At 35.5% G+C, this 12,773-nt stretch overlaps 1 protein-coding gene across 5 annotated transcripts in view; it reads right to left on the minus strand.

Moving 5' to 3' along the window:
• Positions 1-12,773, minus strand: part of LOC140749043 (uncharacterized) — a 181,080-nt gene that overhangs the window by 81,781 nt on the left and 86,526 nt on the right. For 2 of the 5 annotated variants that reach the window (XM_073082054.1, XM_073082052.1), the window contains exon 2: positions 2,279-2,382. The exons of 1 other annotated variant lie outside the window; for it this stretch is intronic. The gene's annotated coding sequence lies outside the window, so the exon portion shown is untranslated. The remainder of the gene's footprint in view (positions 1-2,278; positions 2,383-12,773) is intronic. 2 more of the 5 variants (XM_073082055.1, XM_073082053.1) reach the window with 1 other exon arrangement.

Genomic DNA, 12,773 nt, shown 5'->3' on the forward strand with positions numbered 1-12,773 from the left:
CGAAAAGGTAATGTTCGTTCATCATCTGTGAAAGTGAATCGTCAAATATATACAATAGTTACGTTATAATGTTGTTATTTATTGTCAATTCAAAGTCATTTTAAATAGGAAAGGTACAAGAGATTTTTGAAATCTGGGGTTATAAATAGTTTTATCAGATGAATTTTAAAAAGTTTACCTATTTTTTACTAACCTAATTCTATATCCCTAATAGTTTTGAAGGTGGTAGACCCCTTTGTGGTTCGACTCCGGCGGCACCACCACCACACCTATTTCTATCTAATAACAGCAGCGTTAAGCGCTACTTCAAGATAGACTTTTCTGATGCGTTCCAGCTTAGTCCTCAGGGGTAGAGGCGCAAATTGTGGCCGACCTCAGGTAGGAATATCTAATCCTAACTGGGGTTGATTACAGATGTCCATGGGCTTCAGTAGCCACTTACCATCTTCAGTAGCCACTTACAATGGGCTATTACATGGTATTACCATCAAATGGTACTAAAATATGTTCTTGAGAAACTCGTTCGAAGACTGAAGTACGTTTAGATGGAGAGACGGCAGTAATAAATGAACGAGATAAATCTAGCCCTTAACAAGATTTGAACGGATGAGAACTATTGGTTATCTTTTACTTACTATATTCCGTTACAAGAACTGAGGAAAAATTAGAGTGAACTTATGAAGGTATCACCGTCACACGGAAACGACAGGTTGCAGTAAAGTTATAATCCAAGTTATACTTCATTAATTACATTTTGAAACATGTTGCTAGATGGGGTCAAGTGACAAAAATTCAGAGTCCACCCTCTGAGTGAGCTAGTACGTAGTGAGTAGATTGAATATTGACATGGACGCGTAGGTTATCAATTGACATAGATTGAAATACATAAAGCGATTTTATGGCTATTGAGGAAACAAACTATTCTCTATTGAAATGCTAAAAGATATTTGTCCCAATTGAAAAATGACAATGAAAATTGAACAAGCGTAAATCATATGAATGTAATCAATAAAAAATATATTATCATGCAACATTAGTTTTGTCTTTGGGTTTTACATTTCAAGTTCCATGTAAAACCACGAAATGAGGATGAAATATAAAAACAAGAAATCCGACTGCCTAAAATATACACTAAGTCAATACTCACAATTTAGACCAATGCAATGACAACTTATATCATCAAAAATCCATGAAACCGCTTGGCAAAAATAGTTTAGCAGTTTTTTTCTTTTACACCACTATTTAACTAAAATTTACCTCATTTAACATAACTTGATAAGTAAATTATTATATCGATAGAATATGCAGTATTTTTGTTGTTTATTTAATTAATAAATCGGTCGGTTTTAAAAATTTGCAATTTGTAGTTTAAAATCAGGAGTGTATGTTATGTGATGATGCAATGAGTAATCAATAAAAACTTACATCTAAATTATGTAACAATATTAAATCAAAACTACTAATCAGTCCATAGCGGTACAACACAAAACAGTGCTAGCTACCTAGCCAGTGACGTCAAAAAACAATAAATCATGTCAACATTCAACCGTACAAAATTATTCTGACGCCGCATAATGTCATGAAATCATTTAAAAACTAAATTGAGATACAGAAAGCGCCGTCTTTCATAATGAAAGCGGCGACACTAACAAAGGGGACGTATTAACGCGTGTAAGAGATGTCATATCATTTGTCATGACAAAGTGGTGAGCTAAAGACTCTTTTAGTCACGGTGACTGGGTGCAAATTGTTCGAGTAATGACCGCTGGCGTGGCTCGGCGCTAGTGTATCAATCAATCAATTTAAGAATGAACCGCCTGTTGAATTGTTTATGATTTTTGTTAAAGAACCAGTAATAAATGAACCAGTAATAGTTGACATGGAACAATCACAATTGCATAGATTTTTTGTTCGAAATACGGAAAGACTTGAAGTTAATATTATTTTTATTACAGTAGTTGTAGTAAAGTACAGTTACTAATAAAATAAAGTTTTTATTACAGTAGTTAATAGATTTTTTTGTTTAAAATACGGAAAGACATGAAGCTAATAATATTTTTATTACAGTAGTTAATAGTAAAGACATAAAACTTGAAATGTATGCTTATAAATAATTGAAACATCATATTGATGTACTCAATAAATGTATGTATGTAAAGTAGATTGAACACGAAGAAAGATTGGTTAAAGCAATTGATATAATCGCTCTTATAGTTTTTAAATCAAGAAATACTGTTATTTCATTTATAAAGTGATTCTCAATAACTGACAAACTTACTGTTGATCGAAACTGTGATTTTCATGTTATTTAGCCACCACGAGTATAGCAGTACCTTGGTAATATCGTACTCCTTAATAGTTCAAGTAGACTTCTTGACGTGTCTGAAACAAATGAAAAGCTGAATTTAATCTAAAATGTTATGGTGCTACAAATTGTAAAACAGAGCAGTGACTAAGCTTAACTTTAGCAAGACCGAGTATTTCTGACCAAAATTGGAACTAACGCCTGATATCGTATGAAGGAACGTGATAAAATTTGACATTTCATTAATTGGGAGTATAATTTTGCTCATAGATAAATTTACTTAGCTTGTTTCACTGAGAGCGAACGAAGATATAAAGAGCTCCTTAAAATAAATCCATATTTTAAAGAAACTATGTGACTAAAAGAAAAAGAAGTATAAATGGATGAATTGAAGAAATAAAGAATGTTTATTTTATATACAGATTAAGAGGCATTAACAAATTGATTGTAAGTTACAATATTTTCTCTTACACTACTGCCGGATCGGATAACCTCAATTAGAGACTAAAAACTGATTACATTTTTGATATTATTAGTAGTTTATCTCATCTTCTTACTTTCTTAATTCTTCGCTTACCGTTACTAGCGCTAAGTGCAGCGAGTCCATTTAATTGGTAAGCAAGCCAAGCATTCGTACCATCGTGATAGGATTTCGGGTCGTCTAAATTAAATTGGCTCCGAGCTTTACAATGTGACAAACTTCAAGCAAACGAGATTTATTGCGCATTAGTGTCACGAATGTAATCTGCAGGGACGTGACCAAAATGTTTGATACAATCAGAACTACAGGCTTAGTACCATGTTTGGTACAGTATCCTGGTATTTGATGTTTTGTTGAATCCTAAATCCTTTACGTGGAAGTGATAAATTTGTATTACCTAAGAGATGTAGTTGACTTGTATATTACGGAAAGCTGTGACAGTAAAAGTCTACGTGTATTAGAAATGTAGGTGGTAATGATTGTTTCATTTACCAAAATTTGACATTTAAATGGCCTTTGATAAAACATGTACCTATTTAAGATGCTGACACTATAACCGCAAATTAAATTGGAAAATAATAATAATATAAACAATATCGGTGTTTAATTAAGAGTAAGAATATTTGTATTATTAAGTGTCAGCCGTTTCATACCAATTTTGCAAGAAATTGTGTTAAGGTATTAGGAGCCCTTAAAGAGAAACAGTATAACAAAACCTCACACCAAATTTGGGCGACAATATTGATACTTTAGATACATTTAGGAATTAGCTGAATCTTAAGGTAACAGTAATAGATAAATTGGAATTATCCAGCTGACAAGTGTAACAAACAACACAGCAGGAGCGTTCATAACATTACTCAAGGCGCCCACACAACAATATATATTAAAATCAACTTTGCGAGATTAACATAAAGATTGGTTGCAGCCTTTATGTCCCATTCTGGATACGGATGTCTTCCTACAGAGGAAGAAAGGAGAAGAGAGAAGAAAATGCCACAACGTTAATCAAAGTGGATTAAAAGAAAGAGATAACTTGTACTTCTGTCTACCGTGGCCAAGCCGTGTTGGATATCTTCATACTCATGGATTGACTAAGAAAACACGAGAGTGTGCATGAAAATTTGGACACTTTCGGTCACCCATCCATTTCCTGACCGCAACTGAAGCTGCTGAATTCTGTATAACACTTTTGATCTATACAAGTCGCGGGACTATACAAACTTTAAACAAAGAATAATCATTGGTTAAAAAGAAATTTTAATGTTTAAATCAGTACTATTTAATTTAATAGCTTATGATAGAGATATTAGATCGACAATCGAGTACAGATGAGTTGGCTCAAGTCTCGACTATTGAAGTCCATTTAACAAAATCACGTCTTGAGCGTGAATGCGAATTGTAAATGCAACGTAAACATTATGATTTGTGATAATTATACTTCAATGTGAACGTCAAGTGTAATTCAGCCATAAATCAAAGGATTATCCATTAAACGAAACAAAGTACTCGTACAATATCTATTTTCCCGTTTGTATCTCGGGTAGCTAAGCTGACTTTGGTTCCGCAATATTAAGGCTTAGAACTCACGGAGTGGTTTTCAAACGCCTATGCGAACACCGAACTGCTGTAGGATATGAAATTTTAGGGAAAATGTGTTTAGTTTTCGTAGCGCGATTAGCTGCGGCGTGTCCGGTTGTCTAATTTCCGCATAATGGCAGGCAACATATATCAATCTGTTACAATTAACGATCATGTTCTGTAGAGTTTATGGATGATTCCGTAACCGCAGCGGGTTCGTAACCGCATAAAACTGCGGTATCGTGAGTTTTAAAATTAAATAGCTAGCTACTCCGTATTTGCGCACAGAGACTGTATTATTTCTAAGACAACATTTCCTTTAAAAATGCACGAGGTTGCTAGGTGGTATGAGAAATCGAAGCTCGTTGTTTCACCCACTTCTACTAGTTCTAAGCTAGCCTAAGTATTAAAAATAAAGATTCCATTGATGAATTTGACACGCATTCATAGTTGTTTCACATATATCTAGTGACCTATGTCTTCTATAATATTTTTGTTTTTGACTTACTAGGTGGAAGAATCGCGATTTCAGAGGCACTAGCGCCACATCTATTTTTGCCTTATATCAACGACTAACGCTGATATGTTCTGGTTTAAAGGATGTGGTGAAGAAGAGACACAAGGCGTACAAACGTAGTCCTCTAAGGTAGCAATTTATCTATGATCGACTTTAGATAGGACTACAACTCTATAAGCGGTTGATTACAGATATCAATGAGCGACAGTAGCCACTTACTATCAGACGGACTGCATCAGCTTTTGTTTCTTTTATATTATAAACTAGCTGACCCGGCAAACGTTGTGTTGCTATATAAATAAAAAAATGTTAAGCGTGAACAACCCTTATCACTTAGGGGTATGAAAAATAGATAGTAGCCGATTCTCAGACCTACTCAATATGCATATAAAATTTGTTGAAAATCGGTAAAGTCGTTTCAGAGGAGTACGGTAACTAATATTGTGACACGAGAATTTTATATATAAGATATGCGATTTTTTTAACGATAGACTCTAGCTGAAATCCCTGCTGTATCTATAACGTGGGTAAGACAATACCAAAATACATTTTAACTCAAGGATCATTCACGGAGAGATAAATAGTGACAATAAATTCACAAAGTGGTAATTTCCTACTAATTACCTATTATTTCATTTGCAATCCCCTAAAGTGTCGGTTAGATACAGAATTAGCAATTCGTATTCCACAATACATCCAAAGTTCAATAAAGTTTAGAGGATTAGGAAATTTATGTGGCGTTCTCACAGATAAACGATTTTCGATTATTAGTAAATTTATTACGATTGGTTCAGTTAAGTAGGATGTATTATGTTGGAATATACGAAATATTGTTTAATTCGGCTTATCTGGACGCTAAGATCTTTTTAGTACTTGTTTAATGTTGCTTTGATGTATTTGTCAATGATACATCATCAACAATAATATTATCTATGAATGGACCAGAAAAAATATTATATTCTCTTTTGCTTCTTATTTCTTTAAATACTTTATCATTAAAATTTTGGCCCACGGCTGAAATAGGGTGCTTTTTGAAAACGAGAAAGACTATGCCCTAATGTTGGCCAAGGGTGGTTTGGTAGGATTTACAAAACTTTCAAAACTTTCTACATCTGATGTCTCAGGTATGTATGAGATAGGTATACATTTTCTCATGATTTTTAGTTTGAATAATATGACTATTACCAATTCGCACTTGGCCAGCATGTTGGACTATGGTCCGATCCTTCTCACCCTGGAGACCCGTCCCAGCAGCTGTCATAGTTGTTGATGAATATAACTATTATAGTAAGATAATTAATTTCTAACATGCCCATAATTTTAAAAAATCTTGCACGTCTTGCATTGGAACCTTGGTCTGACCGTCAGTGCTTTCAATACTTATTATCTGGAATAGCCTTAACATTATGTAGCTTTAAGTCAAGTTTGATTTCGATAGTGTCAATAATATCTCTTTGCAAATAAACAACTATACAGTGATTTGCTTTAGTAAGCGGTGGAATAACAATTAGGTAAATAACTTGCCCCAATGAGAATTAATTTTAATTTTGAATTCAAATGTAGAATTCAGGCAACTGAGTAAATTTTACGTTTAAGAGTAGCTTTATTTATGGAAACTTTATAGAAAAATAAAATGACCGTCGGAAAAATAAAGTAGATAAATATGGTACTACGGCACAATAAAAATTGTAATTGACGAATAATAATGTGACCATACCAGTCTGACGCAGAGGGTTTTGGGCTCGATCCCCGGTCAGATATCTGATATCACAGATATCTGAATGATGAATTTAGATTTCTGTTCTGGGTCTGGGTGTTTGTGTATCCATCTATGTATGTGTCCATGATACCCACGATTGTGTATGCGGGGGTAGGGTTTAGAACGTCGAAAGCTTTTTACCCCCGAAGTATAGATACAAAAAAACAGTAACGATTGGTCATAATTACTTTCCTACGAGTACACTAGCCCTCTCCCTGCTAACTCCTATCCACAACTCCCATAACCTGTGAAGACGTTAAACTAGTATCAAAAAAAGCGATTACACAAAGAAGCGATCCAATTACCACATCTTTTATGAGTTAAAAGCCGCCTTTGTACCCGTACAGCGTGAGTACCCGAATAATCAGTCCCAATATTGGTTCTCCAATTTGTTTACGCTACTTATTATGTACCAGGCGCCCAGTTATGTCCAGTATGTAACTTTTATTCTCGAACATGAGAACATCTCGCAGGATACCGTGGGAACGGCGTTGTGCAACAGTCAATATTGGCCCGAACCTTCATTGCCGTCGAATTTAGAAGTTTTTTGAGCCATCAAACAATTCTCGTCCCGCCCGGCTTTTACACCTACGTACAGTCTGTTTATGTTTGTAATTAGTCCGTCTGTCGCATTGCCGATATAATGGTAAATAATGCATTTTTGTGGGTCACTTTTATTGCCGGTGGCTCCGGTTTCTTCATGGGTGGTTGCGTTTTATGGGCTGGATGGCGTTGTACTGGACTTCACGGTCTCATTGTTCCCTTAAACTGTTTGAGGACGGTAAGCGGGTGAAATATGTAAACATAAATTATTTGACGTTTTATACAAGACACATTTAAATGTTTAGAAGCTGAACATAGATCGTTGTGGGTGACGGGCCTTCCTGGTATTTCGATTGTGGAGTAATGGAAGATTTACATATCCTTTTAACTAGATTTCTTTAACTGTACTAAGTTCACTTATGAATTTCTATCTTTTTTTTGTTAACGAGGGGGAAATCCATCTACCTATGACTATGTAAATGTAAAACTTTTTTAACTGACTTCAAAAAAGGAGGAGGTTTCTAATTCGACCGTATGTATGCTTTTTATGTTTGTTCGGCGATTTTTTCGCGATGCCTCGACCAATCGACATGATTCAAACACCATGTGCCGCTAGTTCCATAGGTGGTCCCATTTCATTAATATTTTACTATTTAATTATCAATGGACTTAAATAAGGTTGCACACATTTTTGTATCCATAATTCTTCCAGAATTCCTCAATCCGTTTAGATGATATTTGTATGTGGCTAGTTATATTGAAGTCACACGAGGCTCTATGAATTAAATGTACCAAACCAACAATGGACGATTCGCGTAGCGGGGCGGTCACCATACCGGTCTGACGCGCAGAGGGTCCCGGGTTCGAACCCGGCAAGACAGAAATCTAAATGATAAATTTAGGTTTCTGTTTCTGGGTCTAGGTGTTTGTGTATTTGTCTCTGTATGTGTCCATGGCACCCACGATACCGGGAATTCTAGTGTGGGGCTGTGAGTGTAGAAAGCGTATCAGGCGTATTCACAAAAATATTTTTTATTCATAATGATTTCAAGGTATATTATATTTTTTTCTTTTTTAAGTTATTTTTATTTGATATAAATTTTTTAAAGATGCAAATATCCACATCGTGTGTGGCCGTGTGGTGAAAAACACCACTTTCTCTTCCCGTGGATGTCGTAGGAGGCGATTAAGGGATTAAATGGCATATGCACACCCACGGTAACTACGGCATACTAGGGCAAAACTCCTTTCTAGGGGAGACTAGTTACTGCCACCTATCTATAACAGTTCATATAGAACAGTTCTACTGGAAGCCGATCACAGTTGTTCGGTACGCACACTGTTCCACCGAAACTTAAAAAACTGCTTTACACTAGAAATAGGTGGGACGGTGGTACCTCCCCGGTTCAATCATATACGTTCTACCATTTATTTTTGTACTTATATATATTTCATTCTGTATATTGTTAGAAATCTATTCAAGACAATTTATTATTTTGTGTTATTTTCATGATGCGTTATATAATATTAAGTTCTTGTTTATATAAACACTGGCAGGTACGACATCGGTACCGGCCTTTACATCTATGAGTAAGCAAAAAAAGAAAAAGAACGCTCTTAACGCGGGAGTGATATTTTGCGCGGTAATAAAGTGGAAAATTGGATTAAGAAATCATTTTATTCTTTTATTTCAGAAGTGGGATAATCTTAATATATTGTGTAACTGATACAAGTAGATAAATAAATTAGTATCGAATGTTCTAAGCATTAATAACTTGCCTATATAATTATGCTCAGTTGTAAGTAAAGTGTGTCTCGATCAATAAAACACTGAATCACTATAATCTTAAGTTACGAACAATAAATATGGTGCTGGGACGTTATTAATTGTTATAATTACAGCTATCGTAAGATGCTAATTGGGTTTTGCTAAATAGGAGTGTTTGCTAACAATGTAATTTAAATCCGTAAGCAGTTGGAAGTGCGTTGTTGTATTAGTCTGGAAGTACAACAAGACTACTAAAGTTAATATCGGTTTAATTAACTGTAATAGAATTAACTTTTTATAATACTGGAGTAACAAATGAGCATGTACGCCACCTGATGGTAATTGGATACTGCTGACCCATGGATATTTGTAGTTAACCCCAGTATCCTTAGTGAGTTTTTACGTTTGCTAGAAAACGCTCAACGTTTACGAATTCGCACATACAGCGCCCCCGTGGACCGTATCGGAACTAAAATTCCACAGCATAAGTTTCAAAAACGGAACTATGTACAACGCAAACAAAATTAAATTAAAAATGTAAAAATAAATGCATTCTACTTATATTTGTTAAATTAAATGTCGTTACAATTGACTAATCATTTTTTTAAAACTCATAATGCGAAATTTTAGTTCCGATGCTGTCCACGGGAGCGCTGTATGAGCGAATTTGTAAACGTTGACGTTTTCAGGCAACGGTAAAAACTCGTACTAAGGGTACAGTAGGACTACCATGAGTTTACAAAAGTATTACTCGCTAGCGACTGCGTAAAATAAATGTATGAAAAATTGTACAGCGCCTCTGGTGGTTACTCGTAGAACTAAAATCCGTAGTGACGTAACTCGATACGTAAAAAACCTATCGAAATCAAATCGCTAGCGAATGTCATTATGATCTATTGCCATACAAATTCGGTCCCATGAGTCATTAATTTGACAAACGTTGTCAAGAAATACCGTAACGATAGTAGTTATGTTATTCACTAGCAAAATGACAATAGTTTTCTATTTACCATTTCTATAGTGGCGTTTCTATGCCAACTCATGGTAATGCTACACATGAGTGTCTTACCTGCGGTCGGCCACAGATGCGTTGCTAGCCCTGATGACTAAGTTCTATTATAGAAGTAGGATTAACGAGGTAAAATTAAGTTGCAATATAGAAATAGAACTTTGCACTATTTTATTTGAGAGCTAAAAAGCACCGAAACTTTGTTATATAAAAAATCCACCCAAATAAAATTTATCTGTCTCTTTCACTCTCTTTTGCGCCCAGTATTGGCATCTCGTTTTTCCTAGAAATGTCTCTATGAGAACTAAAGTAATTATGCCCAAAGGTCGGAGTGTGAAATGTGGTAATAAGGTGGAACTTTATTGACCCTACACAAAGCATTATGGGGGTTTTAATTTGATTATGACCAATCCGTGGATTCCGATTGTATTGAATTTTGGGAATAACAAGGATAGAGTTGAAAGGGTGTAACGACGTAAGAAACAAATATTATGTCTCACGTCTGTGCCGTTTGCAAGGTGCACATTTTTATACATACAAAAGTTTTTTTACCATACAGATGTAACAAATATCTAATGGTAAATGGCCAGTGCCACCCATGGATATAAGAGTCGAAAATAAGGTGGGCTACATATTGGTTGCTACCTCTGAGGTAGGTTGTAACGCCTTGCGTATGTATGTTTTGCGTTACCTTATTTTTCAAACCGAAAGCTAGAAATAGATATCACAGAGGAGCCTTCGGGGTCGAACTACAACGGAAGTATCATTGTAAAAACACACAAATAAACAAATATAGAGTTACATAAATCCCATTGAAATCCTCTATGACTTTATTTTTACAACTTCATGTCTTACACATCATCAAAATAAGTTCATCAGTTCAACTGTGAAATAACAAACAGAGTAACTTCCGCATATAATATAGAAAAAAGATTGCCTCAGCCGCTGCAACCGATCGAGTGGTGAAAAATGAATCAACTAACGTCGTAATGATAAACAAACATGCTCCATCGAGGACGGGATGAGTAATGGTCGAGCACATCGGTTACCGGTTACCGGTTGCACAAGCGGAGCGATGCGTAATTTCCTATTAGGCGGGAAATAGTTGGATTCAAGCGTACCGGTTAGATTGGCGCCAATTAGGGGAGGTTTGTGTCTAGTAGAATTAAAGGCTGATTGATTGTTGGTTTCTACAATCAGGCGGGAAACAGTTGGATTCAAGATTATTAATTCATTTGGCGCTAATTAGGGAAGAATTGCCTAGCAGAATCAAAAGGCTGATTGATTGTTAGTTTCGATAATCAGACGGGAAACAGTTGGATTCAAGCGTACCGGTCGAATTGGCGTCAATTAGGGGAGGCTTATGTCTAGTAGCATCAAACGCTGATTGATCGTGGGTCTCTATAATCACTCAGGAAACAGTTGGATTTAAGCCCACCGTTTGGATTGGCGCCAATTATGGGAGGCTTATGACTAGTAGAATCAAATGCTGATTGATGTTTGGTTTCTTCAATCAGACGGGAAACAGTTAGATTCAAGCGCATTAATTGGATTCGCGCCAATTAGGGGAAGCTTATGTCTAATAGAATCAAAAGGCTGATTAATAGTTAGCTTTTATAGTTAGGCGGGAAACAGTTGGATTCAAGCTTATCGCATAGAGTGACACCAATGAAAGGAAACTTACCTTTATATCTTGTACGGAAATTTGTAACAACATTAACAACATGTTTTAGTAGTATCGTCACATTCCAAATACTAAGATTTAACTCATTTCATTATTTACATACATTATGTTCTACTGTATATATCGTGCACACATGTTTAACTACAGAAGTATCCAACCCCAAAACAGACTTTAAAACACTAATTTAGTAAGATATCGGAAAGACAGAAAATAAATTGCATACAACAAACATTTACAAGCCATTCAATTATCTACACATGCTTATGTGTGTCTGTGTGTAACGAGTAATTTCCTCCTCTAATGCGTAGACACATTACCGCGAATTTAACGAGTAATTTATAATCATAACAAGCTCAGAATCTAGCCAATGCAAAATCGACTACCGAACTCTTAGCCCTTTACTTGAGTCCTTCACATTTCGGTCCATAAATAAACTGAACTAGCTTATTAATCTAATTAATTTTCCCGTCGGAGTCGACTAACGAGATGCCTCGGTGCTGACCTACTGTGCAAGTTACATCTTAAGCACCTAAACATAAATATTGAATGCTAAAATTAGACAACTTTTTAGGGCCGTTGCGAACTACCGTCAGTCATGAGCTGTTTCATAAGCATCGCTGTTCAAATACACTTCGGATATGATGTTACTTAGCGCATTTAAGATTGTTTTATAATACTGAGAGATGAATGCACGATACATATCGAACTTATTTGACGTTGCTGGTGGTCTTGCACTTTCTAGTAATTGTCGAGGCGGTTGTGCAGTGCGATGATGAGATTGAAAATTTCATTAATTAACTCGCTTAACATATATTTCTGAACCGTAACTCTAAAATGATAAAAAAGTTATAATACACTATACATGAGCACTGAAAGCTTAGTTAAAAGTGACGCTTCTCAAAACTGCGTGTCCGTGGTTCAAATCCTAGTCACATCTGATTTTTCAAAATTATTATATTTGTTTTTTTTTTCACTCTTATCAATGGCAAACTAAGGTTTTAGTTTATAAGTACTCATTGACTCAAAATGGCAATGTTGAGTTCACAAAAATCAGGGGCATACCAGAACACTTATCGTCTTCATCGGCATCCCATTACTGTCCCACAGCTGGGCACGGGTCTCCTTT

The sequence above is a fragment of the Epargyreus clarus genome, unplaced genomic scaffold (genome assembly GCF_041222505.1).
Source record: "Epargyreus clarus isolate Ecla_fem2 unplaced genomic scaffold, WU_Ecla_fem_2.2 ptg000017l, whole genome shotgun sequence".
NCBI lineage: Eukaryota > Metazoa > Arthropoda > Insecta > Lepidoptera > Hesperiidae > Epargyreus > Epargyreus clarus.